The sequence below is a fragment of the Trachypithecus francoisi genome, unplaced genomic scaffold, assembly GCF_009764315.1.
Source record: "Trachypithecus francoisi isolate TF-2019V2 unplaced genomic scaffold, Tfra_2.0 Lachesis_group10, whole genome shotgun sequence".
Lineage (NCBI taxonomy): Eukaryota > Metazoa > Chordata > Mammalia > Primates > Cercopithecidae > Trachypithecus > Trachypithecus francoisi.
The window spans coordinates 83,086,064-83,092,140 of record NW_022681455.1 but is presented as its reverse complement, the minus strand read 5'-3'; positions in this window follow the sequence as shown (position 1 = coordinate 83,092,140).

Below are 6,077 nucleotides of genomic sequence, written 5' to 3'. Positions count from 1 at the left end.
GGGCTGGAGTATGGAGCATGCGCAGTGGGCTTGCTGGGGAAGCCGGTGGATGGGTGGCGTGTGGCCGTAAGGTCCCCCGGGCAGGTCGACGTGCTCTTCCCTCTGGTCTCGAGTCCCCAAGACCAGATCGAGGATGCGGCCGACCCGCTGCCCGATGTGGAAAGCGAAGTCTCCGCCTCGTGATTGGGTCTCTGCTGTCAGCTTCACGAGCTTGAGGGGAAACAGACCGTGAAGTCTGGGCATTGGGCAGTTTCCCGCCTCCCAGCCCCGCGCACTGAACAGACCGTGACGAGAACTGGAACAAAGCGCGGAGGGAAGCTCTTAAAGGAGGCCAAAGCGGCCGGGCGCGGTGGCTCACAACTGTAACCCCAGTCTGTAAGCCTAGCTACTCGGGAGGCCGAGGCAGGAGGAGCGCTTGAAGCCAGGAGTTGGAAGCTGAAGTTAATACATGATCGGACCACTGCACTCCAGCTTGGGCAACATAGTATCCTTAAAAAAAAAAAAAAAGAGGCCAAAAGGGGTAGCAGTGGTGCCCGGGCACCAAGGATAGAAGGCCTCTCTGAGGAGGTGATGCCGAGCTGAAACTAGGAAGCGGATGTGAGGGAAGAGTTCCAAGCAGAGGGAAGGTAAATGCAAAGATCCTCAAGGCAGGAACACGCTCTCTGTATTTGAGGAGCAGAGTGCGTATCAGTGGTGGCAGCAGCAGCTGAGCAAAGGTCTTAGAATCCTAGCTAATGTCATGGGACCTAGCACCCGATCCCAAAAGAAAGAAGAAAAGATAGGAACCCACTGTTAACAAGAAGGTGCACTGAGAAGTGTTTTTATCTGACCTGATCTGCATCCAGTTTAGAAGCCGATACATCAGGGATTTAACAATCTGCTTTAATGTCTGGCAAGGGAAGTTGCTGGAGGGAAAACTCAGAGTCAGAGTTCTATCTTCAGCCCTGCCAGCAGGTCCCTGGGAGATGTTGGACAAGTGACTTTTCTCTGGGCGTGGTTGGTGTAATCACCAACCTCGCAGGAGCGAGGTCAGAGTGTAAATGAGTGACGTAGGCCCGTTACTGGGTATAAGTGGGCTTATAGTGACTGGGAGCTCATGTTCTACCAAAGGGGTTGCCAATTCTGATTTCGAGTGTGGCGGTGTAAAAGAGAAAAGCTGGTTTGCACCCTCACTCCAGAAGCCTTGATGTTGCTAGGAGCTGGCCTGGCACCATCAGCGAGGCCATGGTGGTGTCCTGTTGAGCATAATAATTTCACAAAAAACATCAGACAAGGTCCCTCTTGACTGATGATAGAGAAAAACACCATTCCATAATTAAGCCTCAACACAGAAACAAGAACATTGTCCAAACCACGAAAGTTACCAACACAATCCTCGCTCCCACAGCGTTAAGTCACTGCTGTTTCTTTTTTGGTTGTTGTTTTTGTCTGTTTTGTTTTGTTTTTGAAATGAAGTCTTGCTCTGTTACCCTGGCTGGAGTGCAGTGATGTACTCCAGCCAGGGTAACAACCTCCACCTCCAGGTTCAAGTGATTCTCCTGCCTCAGCTTCCAGAGTAGCTGGGATTACAGGCACCCACTATCATGCCCAGATCATTTCTGTATTTTTAGTAGAGATGGGGTTTCACCACGTTGCCCAGGCGGGTCTCGAACTCCTGACCTCCAGTGATCTACCCGCCTCGGCCTCCCAAAGTGCGGGGCCTACAGGCATGAGCCACTGCACCTGGCCACTGCTGCTGCTTTACTAAGTACAGTTTTAGCTTGATTCATTCCTGCCATCTGCTAGATAAGAATTATTAAGATAACCAAAAATAATTATCCCTACCTCCTGATAGCATCCAATCCAGAGCAAATGACCCCCTTCTTGAACCTGCCTAAGAAGTCCCCTAATGAAAGCTCCAATCCTGTAATAAGTCCTTTCACACATGCTCTTGCTGAGATGTCCGTGTTGTTCAGCCTCCCTTGTTCAACTACAGGTGCTTCCTGGTGGTCCTTGGTTGGCAGATACTATCAGAAATGGAGAAGCAACAAAGATTCAGCTGAAGCCCTCACTGCCTGGGACTGGGACCCTTGACGCATCATTGTATGTACACCTGAAACTGCTTATGTCTCTGAGGTGCCATCCTACTGGTGTTTGGGAGCTAATTGAATTGAGTTCTGATATTTTGTTGATATCCTTAAGCATTGGGTTTACTATTTATTTATTTATTTATTTATTTTTGAGACAGAGTTTCGCTCTTGTTGCCCAGGCTGGAATGCAATGGCACGATCTCAGCTCACCGCAAGCTCCACCTCCCAGGTTCAAGCGATTCTCCTGCCTCAGCCTCCTGAGTAGCAGGGATTACAGGCATGCACCACCATGCCCGGCTAATTTTGTATTTTTAGTAGAGACAGGGTTTCTCCATGTTTGTCAGGCTGGTCTCGAACTCCTGACTTCAGGTGATCCACCCGCCTCGGCCTCCCAAAGTGTGGAATTACAGGCGTGAGCCACCACCGCGCCTGGCAATGCCAGTTAATTTTTATATATTTTTTTGTAGAGATAGGGTTTCGCCATGTTGCCCAGGCTGGTCTCAAACTCCTGAGCTCAAAGCGATCCTCCCACCTTGGTTTCCCAAAGCACTGGGCTTATAGGCATGAGCCACCATGCCCTGCCAAGCATTGGGTTTATTTGGTTTTTCAGTTTTTTTACTCCTGGAATAAGGCCCCCATGCTGGATTTTTGGTTATCTGATCAGGTATTTATTTTGTCCTTCTGTTTGTCCTTAATTGTTTTCTGTCCTTCTACACTCATTTCTACGGTGTCTTCTTGTCTAGTATTTTGAATATCGTTTGTCTGTAAGAGGCAAAGTCAATATAAAAAGGATGGATGTAGACTGGGCGCAGTGGCTCAGGCCTGTAATCCCAGCAACTTTGGGAGGCTGCGGTGGGTGGATCACCTGAGATCAGGTGACCTGGCCAACATGGCAAAACCCTGACTCTACTGAAAATACAAAAAATTAGCTGGGCATGGTGGCAGGCGCCTGTAATCCCAGCTACTTGGGAGGCCGTGGCAGGAGAATCGCTTGAACTTGGGAGGCGGAGGTTGCAGTGAGCTGAGTTCGTGCCATTGCACTCCAGCCTGGGCGACAGAGCAAAAAAAAAGTCTCTGTCTCGGAAAGCAAAGGAGAAGGGAGGGGAGGGAAGGGGAGGGAAGTGGAAGAAGGGAAGGGAGGGAAGAGGAAGGGGAGAGGAGAGGGGAGGGGAGGGGAGGGAGAGGGGGAGGGGAGGGAGAGGGGGAGGGGAGGGAGACAGGGGAGGGGAGGGGGAAGGCGAGGGAGGATGTGTAACCTCGGATTACAGGCATGAGCCACTGCACCTGGCTTAATTTTTGTATTTTTAAAATAGAGACAGGGTTTCACCGTGTTGGCCAGACTGGTTTCAAACTCCTGACCTCAGATGATCCACCTGCCTCGGCCTCCCAAAATGCTGGGATTACAGGTGTGAGCCACTGCACCCAGCCAACATCAACAGTTTTATAGAACACCATGATACAGACAAGGCCACTCTATGACTGTGGTGGATCAGACAAAAACAAGGCCACTGTGTACTCATGATGATTGGCCAAACTATTTAGTTCTGCTCCTTTTTCCCACCTTTCAGTTGAAAATTAAGATACTCAGACATAGAATTACCCCTTCCTGGCCGGGCGCGGTGGCTCATGTCTGTAATCCCAGTACTTTGGGAGGCCAAGGTGGGCGGATCACGAGGTCAGGAGATCAAGACCATCCTGACTAACATGGTGAAACCCCGTCTCTACTAAAAATACAAAAAAAATTAGCCGGACGTGGTGGCGGACGCCTGTGGTCCCAGCTACTTGGGAGGCTGAGGCAGGAGAATGGTGTGAACCTGGGAGGTGGAGCCTGCAGTGAGCCGAGATCGTGCCAGTGCACTCCAGCCTGGGTGACAGAGTGAGACTCCGTCTCAAAAAAAAAAAAAAAGAATTACCCCTTCCTTCGTGATGCATCTAAACCAGAGCAAACCCTCTTGCCTTGAATCCTCTCCTGAAACATAACATGAGCATAAGTCCTACAATAAGTCTTTTTTTTTTTTTTTTTTAATTAGACGTGGGGTTTCACTATGTTGCCTAGGCTGGTCTTGAACTCCTGGGCCTAAGCGATCTTCCTGCCTTGGCATTCCATATTGCTGGGCTTACAGGCAGGAGCCACCATGCCCAGTCTAAGTCATCTTCAATACCTCTTTCTGAGATGCCTTGCGGTTCCCCATATTATGTGGTCTCCTTCACTGCAATGAGTCCGTAAAACTGACTTTGTTTTTTTGTTTTGGGTGTTTGTTGTCATTGTTTTGGGTTTTTTTGGTTTGTTTGTTTGTTTGGTTTTGTTTTTTTGAGACATGGTCTCATTCTCTTGCCCAGGCTGGAGTATAGTGGTGCAATCATGACTTACTGCAGCCTCAACCTCCCAGGCTCAGGTGATTCTCCCACCTCTGCCCCCTTGAGTAGCTAGGACTACAGGCACATGCCACCATGCTTGGCTAATTTTTTGTAATTTTTATAGAGATGGGGTTTCACCATGTTGCCCAGGCTAGTCTCAAACCCCCACGTTCAAGCAATCCTCCCACCTCAGCCTCCCACATGCATGAGCCACCACACTCAGTCCCCCAACTTCGTTTTAAAACTTTCTTTTAAGTGTGTTCTTGGTGGCCCTTAACAGAAGGACATTGACACTGGAATCTGGATGTTTGTTTGTTTGTTTGTTTTGGAGACAGGATCTCACTCTGTCACCCAGGCTGGAGTGCAGTGGCACAATCTTGGCTCACTGCAACCTCTGCCTCCTGGGTTCAGATGAATCTTGTGCCTCAGCCTCCCAAGTAGCTGGTATTACAGGTGCATGCGACTACACCTGGCTAATTTTTGTATTTTTAGTAGAGATGGGGTTTCACCATATTGGCCAGGCTGGTCTTGAACTCCTGGCCTCACGTGATCCACCCACCTCGGCCTCCCATAGTGCTGGGATTATAGGTGTGAGCCACCGTACTGGGCCTGGATTTTTTTTTTTTTTTTCAGTGAAAGATACTGATTTTTTAAAAGTTGACTCAGAACAAGTTTTAAGCACTCTGTGTCCACTTCATGTTGCTATCACAGAATATCACAGTCTGCATAGTCTAGAAACAATAGACATTTATTTGACTTATAGTTCTGGAGGCTGTGAAGTCCAAGATACAGGAGCTGCCTCTGGTGAGACATCATCATGTGGCAAGACAGCATGAGAGAGAGGGAGAAGGGGCTGAACTTGCTTTTATAACAAACCCATTCCTGAAATAATGGCATTAATCCATTATAATCGCCTCCTGAGGATCCCACCTCTCAACAGTATTACATCAGGGATTAACTTTCCAACACCTGAGCTTTGAGGGACTCATTCAAACCATAGTACTCTGAAATTGGATAAATAGGTCTATGGGTGAGATTCCGGCTGAGGGTTGCCAATTTGCAACCTTTCAGTTGAATGGTCTCCCTTCTGAATGTCAAGGTTAATACTGCTATGAACAGCTATTATGCACCTAAGTTGAACCAGGGAGAGAACACATCCTTCCACATGTACCATTTTATTTAATGTTCTTTTCTACTAAGTCATTCAGAACTCTCTGGACTCTCTTTATGCTGTGTCATTTGCAAGGTTGCCTGCTGCATGTTTGGTTATAAATGAGGTCAAATCCCAATTTTGCAGGAGGACATGGATGTATGCCCATTCCCTTCACACTGTGAGCCAGTAGCCATGGGAACTATGATCAAGTACACAATAACTCCCCCATGAACAAATCCTCGGGGAACAAGGTTCATTTGAATGAAACTGGCTTGACCACAGAGGAATCTGGGGGACTTTCGGAGCTTCGCGGCCTTGTGCCGCCTCCTGACTTTAAGCTGGCTCTGGAGGAGGAGGAAGTGGAGGTATCTCAGGTATGGACCTCTTTCTGGGAGCTGGTATTTGGACCAGGCAAAGAAAGGAGGCGGTGGGGAAAACTCCCCCAGAGGAGGCAAGAGTGGGCCCTGCATACCAGGTCCCCAGGTCTCTGAGGGCTT